Source organism: Mycteria americana, chromosome 1 (assembly GCF_035582795.1).
Source record: "Mycteria americana isolate JAX WOST 10 ecotype Jacksonville Zoo and Gardens chromosome 1, USCA_MyAme_1.0, whole genome shotgun sequence".
NCBI lineage: Eukaryota > Metazoa > Chordata > Aves > Ciconiiformes > Ciconiidae > Mycteria > Mycteria americana.
This window is the reverse complement of record NC_134365.1, coordinates 30943502-30956588: the sequence shown is the minus strand read 5'-3', so window position 1 is coordinate 30956588 and position 13087 is coordinate 30943502.

Genomic DNA, 13087 nt, shown 5'->3' with positions numbered 1-13087 from the left:
CACAACTTGGTGTCATCTGCAAACTTACTGAGGGCGCACTGAATCCCCTCATCCAGATCATTGATAAAGATATTAAACAACACTGGCCCCAAAACTGAGCCCTGGGGAACACTGCTTGTGACCGACTGCCAACTGGATTTAACTCTGGTCACAACTCTTTGGGCCCGGCCGTCCAGCCAGTTCTTTACCCAGCGAAGAGTACACCCGCCTAAGCCGTGAGCTGCCAGCTTCTCCAGGAGAATGCTGTGGGAGACTGTGTCAAAGGCTTTACTAAAGTCTGGAGAGACAACATCCGCAGCCTTTCCCTCATCCACTAGGCAGGTCACCTGCTTGTTGAAGGAGATCAGGTTGGTCAAGCAGGACCTGCCTTTCCTGAACCCATGCTGGCTGGGCTTGATCCCCTGGTTGGCCTGCACATGCCTGTTGAGTGCACTCAAGATGAACCACTCCATAATTTTCCCTGTGTGAGAGACTGAAAGAGTTAATGTCTCAAACATTGTGGCAAGGCGAGGCGTGATTTGCATGGTGACAGCAGGTTGATGAGCACTGGACGGGGGAGAGTGAGAGCAGGACGTGGAGAGCGCATCGGAGGATGCGCAGTTCCAGGTTCCGACGGACCTTACCACGTACGGCCAGAGATCACACAGAGTTGATCTGAGGAAGGGCCTTCCAGCCACCTGAGACCCCTCACGACCACCCCCTCCACCCCCAGCACCTGTGCAGAAGATTGAGAACTTTCTAGAACAAGAACCATATCAGTTCCTCAAGGGGTATAACCGGAGGCGGGGACTAGAGTGTAAAAGACACGCCCCCCAGGGAACCACGCGCGCGCCCATCACCAGAGGATTACCACGCCTGTCATCGTCATCGTGGGATCCAAGGGTGGTGATACTTTTCCTTTCTCTATCCTCCTCTCTTCTCCTTTTCTCACTCCTCTCTTCCTCTACTCTTCCACTATATATAAGTTTTGGATAAATTCTGACGGGTTGCCCAGAAAATATCTCCATTGCCAAATTGCCTCTGTTCGTTCATTGAGCTTGCCAGTTCGTTAAGTTTGTCCATTTGTCAAATTCACCAGTTAATAAAATTGCTAGTCAGACTGTTCCTCTGAGTCACTGCCGTGACTCTACCGACCACGCGGCTCTGCCGAGCAGAGATCAGCCTTTGTCGGTACACAAACCCTCGGGGAATCAAAAAGATTCACCCATCTCGCAACCCACCGAGTAGGATGAGACACCCCGGTACCGAGGTCAGGCTGACAGGCCTGTAGTTCCCCGGATCCTCCTTCCGGCCCTTCTTGTAGATGGGTGTCACATTGACAAGCCTCCAGTGGTCTGGGACCTCCCCTGTTAACCAGGACTGCTGATAAATGATGGAGAGTGGCTTGACAAGCTCCTCCACCAGCTCCCTCAGTACTCAGGGGTGGATCCCATCTGGCCCCATAGACTTGTGAGCGTCCAGGTGGCGTAGCAGGTCGTTAACTGCTTCCCCCTGGATTATGGGGGGTTTATTCTGCTCTCCATCCCTGTCTTCCAGCTCAGGGGGCTGAATTCCCTGGGGATAACTGGTCTGACTAGTAAAGACTGAGGCAAAGAAGGCATTAGGTTCCTCAGCCTTTTCCTCATCCTTGGTAGCAATGTTCCGCCCTGCATCCAATAAAGGAGGGAGATTCTCCTTGGCTCTATTTTTGTTGTTAATGTATTTGTAAAAACATTTTTTATTATCTCTTACAACAGTGGCCAGATTGCGTTCTAGCTGGGCTTTTTTGCCTTTCTGATTTTCTTTCTGCATGACTTGATGAGATCCCTGTGCTCTTCTTGAGTTGCCTGCCCCTTCTTCCAAAAGTGGTCAATTTTCCTTTTTTTCCTGAGTCCCAGCAAAAGCTCCCTGTTCAGCCAGGCTGGTCATCTTCCCTGCCGGTTCGTCTTACAGTACATGGGGACAGCCTGCTCCTGCGCCTTTAAGATTTCCTTCTTGAAGAATGCTCAGCCTTCTTGGATTTCTTTGCCCTTCAGGACTGTCTCCCAAGGGACTCTCTCAGCCAGTGTCCTGAACAGGTCAAAGTCTGCCCTCCGGAAGTCCATGGTAGTGGTTTTTCTCGCCCCCATCCTTACTTGGCCACGAATCAAGAACTCTATCATATCATGGTCGCTAAACCCAAGATGGCCTCCAACCACTACATCTTCCACCAGTCCTTCTCTGTAAACAGCAGGTCAAGCAAGGCACCTCCCCTGGTAGGCTCACTTACCAGCTGTGTCAGGAAGTTATCTTCCACACATTCCTGGAACCTCCTAGACTGTTTCCTCTCTGCTGTGTTGTATTTCCAGCAGACATCCGGTAAGTTGAAGTCCCCCACGAGAACAAGGGCTAGCGATTGTGAGACTTCTTCCAGCTGCTTATAGAATGCTTCATCTGCCTCTTCATCCTGGTTGGGTGGTCTATAACAGAGACCCAGCAGGATATGTGCCTTTTTGGCCTTTCCCCTCATCCTTACCCATAAGCACTCAATCTTATTGTCATAATTGCTGAGTTCTACACAACTGAAACACTCCCTAACATACAGAGCTACCCCACTGCCTCTCCTTCCTTGCCTATGCCTTCTGAAGAGCTTATAGCCATCTATTGCAGCACTCCAGTCATGAGAGTCATCCCACCACGTTTCTCTGATGGTGACTAAGTCATAGCTATCCTGCTGCACAATGGCTTCCAGCTCCTTCTGTTTGTTGCCCATGCTGTGTGCATTGGTGTAGATGCACTTGAGCTGGACTATCGATTTCACTCCCAATATAGTAAAGGAATGAATGTTTGAGTGGTGTTGAGTGTACTATTCTGAAGATGTGTGTGTTGGAGGAGAATATTGGGCTGGGTCTGACAGCCTGAGGGTGCAGAAAAGGTGCTGTGAAAAAAGGGCATGAGCACTGGAGGCACAAGTTCAAGAAGCCTGATTGCTTAAATGGATATTGCAGATGAACGCTTCATATCATCCAGCTGTGTCTTGAAGGACCTGTGGCCCAAGGGCAGCAATGAATGGTGTGGCACAAAAGAGGGCAATAAATCTTAAACTTGCTATTGTACTAGAAGAAAAGCGATCATGGCATCTTCAGTATTATTACAGTATTACACATCTCCATTTTATTACCTGACTAGGCACCTAGCCCCTGCTAGCTCCTGGGCTCCAGTAATGGCTTGTGATAAAGGATTACACACTGATTTTTGTGGGTTTTTTTTTTTTCAAAGGCAAGTTTATATTCAGTGGGAGTTATCTACCCACATATATATAACGTAGCTATCTGTATATGAACTATTTGTCTAAATTTCCTATGTGCCAAGGAGGTGACATAGGGCCCTTCTAGAGCAGGATTAATCTCATTCACGGATGGATGTTGCAAAGAAATCAGATAAATCACGTTTTAGAAGAGGCTGTTTCTCCTCAGTTGCTACTGAGTGCATCTTGATGACTCACTCAGGTGTAGACACATACAGGGTGCTGCCGTGGGAGGAGAAGCATCCCACCTTGCCTGTGCCAGGGCTCCCAGGGACCCAGCTGAAGGCTGGTACCAAGTACTGGCAGGCGCACAGGCCAAAACTCCCTGAACTCCAGTACCTGTGCACTGACCTGTGGTTCAGTGCTCTTGACTTACACATTAAAAAAAAAAAAAACAAACAAACCCAATTGGGTTGATTGTGACACTGTATGGAAGTTACCATACAAAGATCTTTGGACAAACATTTCTGTTCCTTGGTGTTGATACTCTTTTGACCATCACATATTGTTTATGTTATGCCTCATACATACTGAGACACAACGTGGTCAGGATAAAGTAGATTTTGCTTCCAGTTGGTGAGGTAGGCAGCAGAGCATAAAACTGTAGTGACCTCTCCATCGGGGAAAAAGAGAAGAATTTAAACACAATAAAATTATTCCTGAAATCCTATCATTGGTCAGTGAAACTGGCATAATCTTTGAAGGGCAGAAAATATATAAGTAACTTACAACGGTCAGCTGAATGTGTGGGCTTTCCTTAAGGAACAGTTATTACCCTCAAATTCTTGTCATAGGAAAAAAGGGAGCAAACATGATTTGCAAAGTCAAGACTCTGTTGGCAGTGTAGGTAAAATCTTGACAGCCTAATGAAAGAATTATCAATCGAGATCTAATAATTACATAAAAAGAAAACAGTACTATTGCAGGAAAAAAAAAATCTCAATAATAATACAGTTACAATTCTTATACAAACTTCTTAACATCCACCTCTCTGTCTCTGGTGTTATGCTCACCCTTCTGTTGCCTCCACGGGTGCTAAGGTGGTTTGGTTCAGTGTGGTGGGAATTCTTTGTTCTCTTTGTTATCCCTAGAACTGGATTTCCCCAACTCCCAGGTCTGTGTATTTTTAACTGACCGCTGTTGACTTGTTTACAGCCCTGAAGATTCCAGTGTCATCTTGCGCCTCCCCATACTTATGTCATACCATGACTGTAATCCCCTGCATTGCATTATTATGGTAAGGGCATAAACATTTCATTCTAACAATTAACTGCTTATTATGACTTATTACCACATATTATGTTTGTATCATACAATTACAAAATTACACAAAAGTAAAATGTAGGATCATAGAATCATAGAATATCTGGAATTGAAAGGGTCCCATAAGGATCATTGAGTCCAACTCCCTGCTCCTCGCAGGACTACCTAAAACTATATCATATGACTAAGAGCATAGTCCAGACACTCCTTGAACTCTGACAGGCTTGGTGCTTTGACCACTTCCATGGGGAGCCTGTTCCAGTGACTGACCACCCTCTCGGTGAAGAACCTCTTCCTAACATCCAATCTGAACTTCTCCTCATGCAGCTTCTTTCCATTTCCTTGTGTCCTGTCGCTGGTCACCAGAGAGAGGAGAGCATATTAGACAGTTACCACTTGATGATTAGAAAATTGCTGTTACAGGTAAACAAGGTAAAACAGAGTTGCAGGCATGCTAAAGCAAGCTCGGGAAAGCTTACAAGTCCTGAGGATTTGCAAAGTCAGCATGAAGCTCATGTTCTGCTACTCGCCATAGCAATACTGTATTTACTGAGCTGCTGGGCTACAGGGGTCCTGAATATTCGGAAATGTGAAAGTAACTCAGCCTAATATTACTTAGCCCTTGATAGTTTTCAGCATATTTAATAAACAGTAACTAACAGCATTCAGTTCTTGTGTGTAATGTGTAAACCCTTATCTTCCTTTTAAGTGAGGAGTAAAGGTTACAAAGGTTATTAGCAATAAACAAATGTAGAGTGATCATTGTAGATTAGTGGTTATTAAATGCTTAGCATAAAGCAGCCAACAGTTACTTTGCTATTACATACAGTACATTCTTTCAGCACTGTGAAAATTAAAGAGTTAAATTTACTTCAGTGGAGTCGGTATTTCTGTGCTGTCCTTTCTCATTATAGAAGCTTATTTCTGAAATCATTTCTCCTGTACATGCATTTTAAAGGTGTGTAATTAACTGGTTGCAAGTTGTTAGGCAGTTGATGAAGTGTGAACTGGGCACTGATTTGTTTTCTTTATTTACATGTTTCCCATAATACTCTGATGAGAGCAGGATGTTGAGGCTCCTTTACCCTTTGTATTATTCCTTGCTTGTTTCATCAGATTAAGTGATTTGTGAAGCCATTTGCAATTCCTCAAATTCTATTAAAAATTACTATCCAGGGAAGTCTTAATAAAAAAAAAAAGTGTTAAAACATGAACACAAGCAGCACTCCTGTCACTAACGCAAATAACCAGGTTAAGGAAGTGTCTGCTTTTATCTGAACTGTAGCAGTACATCTGACCACTCTTAGCTTGTTTAAAAATGTGCTGGTTTTGAACATCAAGACAGTTTAGGAACTTTCTGTTGTTCATTACTCAGTCCTCCCCCACCTATCTGCTTTCAACCAGAGAGAATAATAATGTTGTGGGGCAACCCACCCTTAACCAAGCAGCAAAGAGAAATTTTAAGACAGCTTCACACCTGAGAAACTGTGGTCTCACAAAGGCCACCCTTGAGTATCTACCCTTGTCAAAGGTGTCTACCCTTGAGTGTTTGTAGCCACCTTTATTTTAGCATTGTTTCTAGCAAGCATAATAAATAGCTTGCACCCTAAAAAGGCCATCTTCTTATGCATGTACATTCCTTGTTTTTACTGGTCCTAGTTCTCCTACTGGGAGTTGTTCTCTGTAGGTGAGTGGAGCAACATGGTTTGCAACACTTTGCATCCAGATTGCCTCCAGGTTGCCCCACACACTTTTTGTCTGCCATGAAATGGGTTCTGGTGATACTTCTGAGTCTAGTCACTGGTCCCACAGGCCAGCTGACCTGATAGGAAATAGGAGTGCCGTGAGTCCTTCTTAACCTGTAGTGCTGGTGCCTCCCATCAGAAAGTATTATCATTTATTTTACACTTAAGTCTGTATTATTTTTACTGTTGTGATTTCCCCAAATGTTAACTTCCTGTCACATTTTTCTCAGAAAAACGTCCATGTCCAGTCACACTGGTTATATCTACCCTGCCACTATAGCTGGAGGAGGGGGAGTGGGAGAGCAACTTGGTGGGTGTCTGGCAGCCAGCCAAGCTTAACCCACCGTAGTCCCACTGGCAGCCCCGATGAGGGGACTGTGGATTGAGTGCTCTGGTTTTGTCCACACGGTAGGCTCCTGGTGCACCACCCAACTGCCCATGTCCACACTTCAAGGATGCAGTATCCTCAGGTGTGAAACCTAGCCTCCATGCCCTTTGATAGCTTGCAACAAGACTCCCTTAGATCTCGTCATGCCCCGCTGCCTTCGTTATGTTCAGACCCAAGAGCCCCCTTGTAGCCTTTCATAGGAGAGTGTGCCTACAGCCGTCAGCAGATGCTGAAGCACTGCTGAAGCACTGATGTGATAGACTGATCCTCTGGGACTCGGGCAAGGCAAAGAAGGGATTTGGGAGCCTCACTAACAGCCAGATGGGAATCAGACACTAGGCTCCTTTCAGAAGCTATCGTTCCCCTGTTAGCACCAGCCACAGACCTGTGCAAGCCACAGTGATACAGGCAGAGTCTGGCAAGTTGGGCGAGGATCTCTAAACAAGTATATGCCTGCTGAATCTCGGCAGTTTGGTGTACATATCAGTAATATCCATGTCAACCTTCAGGTGAGAGAGGAGCTGCTAGTAAGCTACTTCAGGGCTGCTGGCAGAAGTTGGCACCTGCACTAGTGATGGAAAGGCATAGGTACAGACCTGCTGCCTGGAAGGTGGCCATTCCAGGTTCATACAGATGTGCAGCATAGCTGCTTTAAAAAAGGCAGCTTCTGCAGTTTCTGTAACATTCATGTAAGACCATGAACTAGCTAGTTTATGCCAAAAAAGATCACTGTGGTCAAGATGACACAGCATGCCCAGCGGTGTAGGCAGAGCACACGTTCTTTCCCTGCATTTACTGAGGGGGCATTAATGACTGTTGTAATCAGCACTCTGAGTCTTGCTGATCGCTGTGGGTGATGCATGCCTGCTGAGAGGTCACACTAGCTCTGGGAGTGCCAGCCACGGTTTCAGAGCATCCGTTTACTTTGTTTCAGCCTGCTAATGTTTACCTCGGGGATAAGCAGACACTCTCTTTGCCCCACACAGTATTGACGGGTCCAAGGTGAGGATTGCTGCATTGTTAGCTCTGTGCTGCAGGAACGTGTCTTCTCAAGGAAAGAGGTGGATGTGACACAATGTGCATGTACATAGGCAGAGTTGTCTTCTCCTCCCTCCCTCCTAGGTCAGTGACTGCTGCCACATCTCTCCTGGAACCAATTTCTTTTCTTTCTCTCTCCCACCTGTCTTCAGTCGTTCAGACAAATTTCTCGACCCTTTCCTCTTACAGCAGACATCTCCCTCTGTTGCCGTAACAACAGGAGTAGCTCAGCTGTGCCAGGCAGCCAGGGCTGGAGTTTCTCCTTTCTCCTCGCACTGAAAACAGTCCCTCACACTTTGCATCTATATTCTTTACCATCAGCTTAAAATGCTGATGGCAAAATGCATCAGTTTGAACTATACCTGTCCTGTTAGAAGGCCCATACTCGGAGAGATGAGCTGCCTTGTGGGTCCACACTGACATGTGCATTGCCATCTCTGCTCAGTCTTTTTTCCAGTCTGAGTCACTGGCCCATGTCTTCCTATCTAGGGATGTGACACAAGCAGGCAGTACTTTAACCTCTCAGGGTCTGCTAGTAGGAAAGGGAATAATAAGACCAAGAACCTCCTGATGACATTTTTCTAGAGAACATTTATGTATTGCAATATATATCTTGCAAGCTAAAGTCCTCAGAGCCACCAGCTAGAAAATATTTACAGATAGGCACCTTCTGTTCACTGGTGCAAACACAGGTTAAGAACAAGCACACATTCCTGACACAGAGACTTTTTTGCTTAGCATGGACATTTGCAGTCCCACAGAGTCTGTTCAGAGTACATGTGTCTAAAATTCCTCCATGAAGCATGGACAGCTGCAAAGTACTTGGGGCCATAATCTGGGCTGGATTTATAACAACAACATAAGACCATAAAATTACGCATGGTGAAGAATTGCTAGGTCTAATTGCCTTAAAATTCTTGGCCTGGAGTTCAGACTTGAGCTGCTGACCTCTGCCCTCAGTAAAATGCATTATCACAGATTGAGAAAGACCCTTCTGTAAAATGATAACTTGAAAGAAGAATATTAAACCAAAAGGCAGCCCTGTGTACCTTCCTTATGCAGAATCTTGCTCGTTGGCCACTTGACACACAGGTCTTTTAATGCGCCACCCTCACTGACTGCTGCCAGAGCAGCTGCCTTTGACTGAGGAAATGGCTATAGATGCTTCCCACAGACCAGACCAGCAGTTACTCACCTGAGAAGGTTCCCTTCTAAATTAAGGAATCTGTATAGGGAACCATGCAAGAGCTGATACCTGCGCGGCACATGTCAAGCCTATTCTGGGAGAAAGTCAGGTCCAGTGACTAGTCAGCCTGAACTGTTTTGATGAGCAACATGAATAACTGTGGCTTGAAAGGGTTGACCTCCTTGCTGTTATGGAGTAGGACTCATGTAAATCACAAAGGACAGTAGATCGAACAGCAGGAAGAGTTGTGAGTCTTGTATTTTGGGGTATGGAAGTAGGGGACAGGCTTGAGCAAGCTGCTGTTGTTCTTTGGTGTAGATGATCCTGGGAAGAAAGCATGGGACAAAGCTGATGGAGCTTGTGTGCTCTGGTTGGATGGAGGGTCATGGCAGGCAGTTGCTGGGTGCATCTGGTGTGTTTGCAAGGTCTAAGGTTGCTAGTGCAGTGCTGAAGGCCACATTATGTTGCTGCTGTTCTAGTTAGCTTGTTAAGTTTGGCGAAGGTACTAACATAAGGTTGGAAACACGGAGTATGCTTGATTTCCATTATGGAGTAAGTGTGTCAAAGCCATCTATGTTACCTCATCTGGAAATACATTGGAAAGACCCTCCCAGCCACCACTCAAACTGAGAAGATCCAAAAATAGACGTACCAGCTCTATGCACCTGCTCTTTCTGATAGCTCCAGTGTCAACACGTAGAGCAGATCATCTGGGAAGTCCAAATCCCCCTTCTCCATCAGCCAGAATTTGGGGATGCAGCTGCCCTTGGGGAAAGGCAGCCCAGTGTTTCATGGAAAGGCTGGCCAGTGGTAATGATATGCTTGGGCTGAGAGGCAGTCCACAAGCATGCAGCCGTGCCAGAAGTTTCAGAGCCAAATTCACTGGTGGTGTCCTCAAGGCCCAAAGCCTGAATGTCCTCCTTTTCCCCTCTGTTTTCTTCTCCTGGAAAATGAAGGAGTTTATATCACACTCCACCACCACCAGCAAACATGAACATGAAAAATTCTTATTAGGTTGCTTCATTATCAAAATCTTCTTGGAAAACCTCATCTGCAAAGCAGGAGTGCGCCTGCCATCGTCACAAGTGGATGGATGGCACAGGCATCCTTAATTTCGTTTCTTTTAATGCAGGACAAGTTGCCAGTTTATCTGTGAACATCCTGGGCCATCCAAGCAGTGATTTCCTCATAAAGATGCCAGATTCAGAAGAAGGCCTTAGTGAAGTTGGATGCTTCATATATGACACCTGAATAGAGAGGAAGGAGTAGGCTTCCTGAGAGAATCGGGTGGAACCCTGTGTTACGCGCCTTATAGCTTAGCTGTTGTAGTGGACTGGGCATAGGACCACCATGTAGCTAAACATGAGGCACCGTGCACATTGCTTGTGCCACCGTTAATGAAGATTGATGCCATGTATGATAATCCAAGGATAAGAGAAGAACATGGCAGCTCAAGTCAACTTGCACAGACATGCAGGAGCTGTATGAGCAGATTCAGGCAGATCCAGGGGACCCTGCAGGTTGATCCAGCCAACTGCATAGTAAGGAGGTGCCCTACGGAGCTGCGTACTTCCAGGTTTCTGTCCTTTCCCTTGCAGCTGCCAGTCAGGATGCCACAGGAGGTGCTCCAAGGCCTCAAGGATGCACTAGAAGTGGTGGAGGGGCAGCCACTATCAAAAATTGTGATAGCTTTATTATTTACATTGTTTGTATACAAATACTTACAAAATACGATTTTGCCAAGTAAGCATACCAAGCAGCCAAAGTGAAATCTTTCCCTCAGCGCTAGCCTTCTGTCTCTGCAGCTTTTTTCCCTTTTTTTTAAAACAAATTTGGAGGTGATACTGGCCTTCAGGGTGGTCCTCAAGCGAACACAAAAACGGTCCATACCAATCAAAAAACCAACCCCAAAACCCCACAAGACCCCCAAGCGAATGGACATTGTTTGACTCATCATCAGGATCTTAAAGTCTGTTCGCAAGATTTGATGTCATCCTGTCAGATTTTCCACCCCAGTCTATGAAAAGTGACATTTTTCCCTCTGAAAAACCCTACCCTTAATTATACTGCATTAAGTAAAATCAGCATGAGCAGTTTTAAATGAGAGAGTGGGAGCTGAAATGGAAGTAGGGGAGCAGGCTGAGAGCTACTGAGACAGAAACACTGAACAGCAGAGGCATGAGGAAATTAAGCCAAGGCATGCATGGCGAAGTGTATTGAAATGGCAAATAGGAATCTGGAGGAATTGGTAGGGGACAAGCGGGGGACAAGCAAGCAGAAATATAATAGAGAGTGTGGGTGAATATGAAAGACAAATGGCAGAAACAAAGAGCCATTTATAATAGGCAGGAACAATTAAGCTGTGTAATTACAAAATCCTGCTGCGACTGAACTCCTATGCAATTACTGAACGGACACGTACCCCGAGTGCAGCACTTCGAAGAGGATGGCAACAGTTTCTCTCTCTTTTGTTTCTGATTCATGCCCCCCCCTCAGTCAGCAGCAGCATACGCGATATCGTCGTTTGCTGCGCGAGCGGCAGCATTGCCGGCCGTGGACAGTCACAACAGCACAATGCCGGTTAATCACAACCTTCCTGCGAGCAAACACAAGGCTGGAGGGGCAGTTATAATTAGTTCCTAGTCAGCAGCCTGGCACTGGCAAGGGCTGCATCAAATCATTCTTAAAAGGTTTTCTTTGCTAATGCTACGCAGAACTTCATTTATATTTTCCATTTACTGTTAATTTAGAAAACATAATACATTCTTTACTAATATATTTAAAACAAGTACGTGACACAATGTTACAGAGGAACAGTGGGTGTCACTGTTAAGAGCAATTGGCATCTCTGTTTGCCTCTATTTAGTATGTATTTTGGGGGCCTTATTGCAGGTTGTCAGGTCACCGTGTTCTGAGCACATCTTGTTTGCTGAATCAATTTTTACTTCTAATTGTATAGCCTGGGCTGAGTTAAAATGTTTTTTAAATTAGATCAGCACCTTCTGAATCCAAAATCTTCAAAGAACAGCTAGCTGCACTCTTTTAGAGCCGCATTTCTAAACCTCCCATGGGAAAAATCCCTTCCAAACACATGACGTTAGAGCCAATAAAGGACTAAGGCATCAGATGTAGAATTGAGACACTTAAATACAGAGTTATGGGCCAAACCCTACTGCTCAGCTGTTGTATAACCTTGTGGATAATTCCTCATTTGACCTGCAAGTTCTTTGAGAAATCCTGCTTTCCTGCAAGCATACAGCTATGGTTGCACATACCTAAACCAAGGCACCGAACATAGTCTTTTAAATCTGATGTGAATTATCAGAGCATGACTTACACATACCCCAAAGGACTGGGATTCTCAAAAGATCTAAATGTGGTCCCAAAAATTAGGGTTCATTTAGCCGGTGTGCAAAATGCCAATATACACACAGAGCAGAGGTATTTTATTGCATATTTGCACAGATGTGGGTGCCTGTCTCAAGACAGCACACCAAGCTTTCAAATTAATGGTTATTTATACACAAAGCATTAACATATTCAACTTCCTAATACATATGCAATATTCTTCTATTAAATTGTTAAAGGAGAAGCCGCTGCCCGAGCATTCACACACCATTCGGGGAGTCGCACACACACCACCCGAGACTTTAACTGCTAGGACCAGAGTCCCTCGCAGCGGGCAGCTCCACGGAGCTGACGGGTGCCCCTTTGTGACTCCTTGCTCACACACACACTCACTCTCAGGTGCTTCCTCTCCCCTCTGGCTTGACCCTAGTTTTCCCGAAGCAGAGTCTCCGATACGACGTATGCCAGATGAATTTATTGATTGCTATAGCGGTGAAAACAGCTCGAGCTGAGTGCCTCCGGAGAGGGACGCAGAACAAAGAAATCCCTGGCAATTATATCCTTACAATCTAAATTCCCCTCCCCTCAGGAGACAGTTTGGACCAATAGTAGTATGTGGGTCTGGGGTCTTTCTGTTCTTCATTGGGCCCTTTCATTGTCTCAAGGTGGGCCATTTCTTCTCTTATCTCTAAGATCACAGCTTCTGCTAAGGTTGAAGCCTCCTTATGTTTCTGGTTCGCACCGGTTTCCGGGGCCTTCCCTCATGTAGCCAAGTAGAAGTTCAGTGCATGGTCGGTGGATCTAGGTGAAAATTCTTGCGGCCTCAGGCTTCAACAAGCCTTGCTACTAATGCT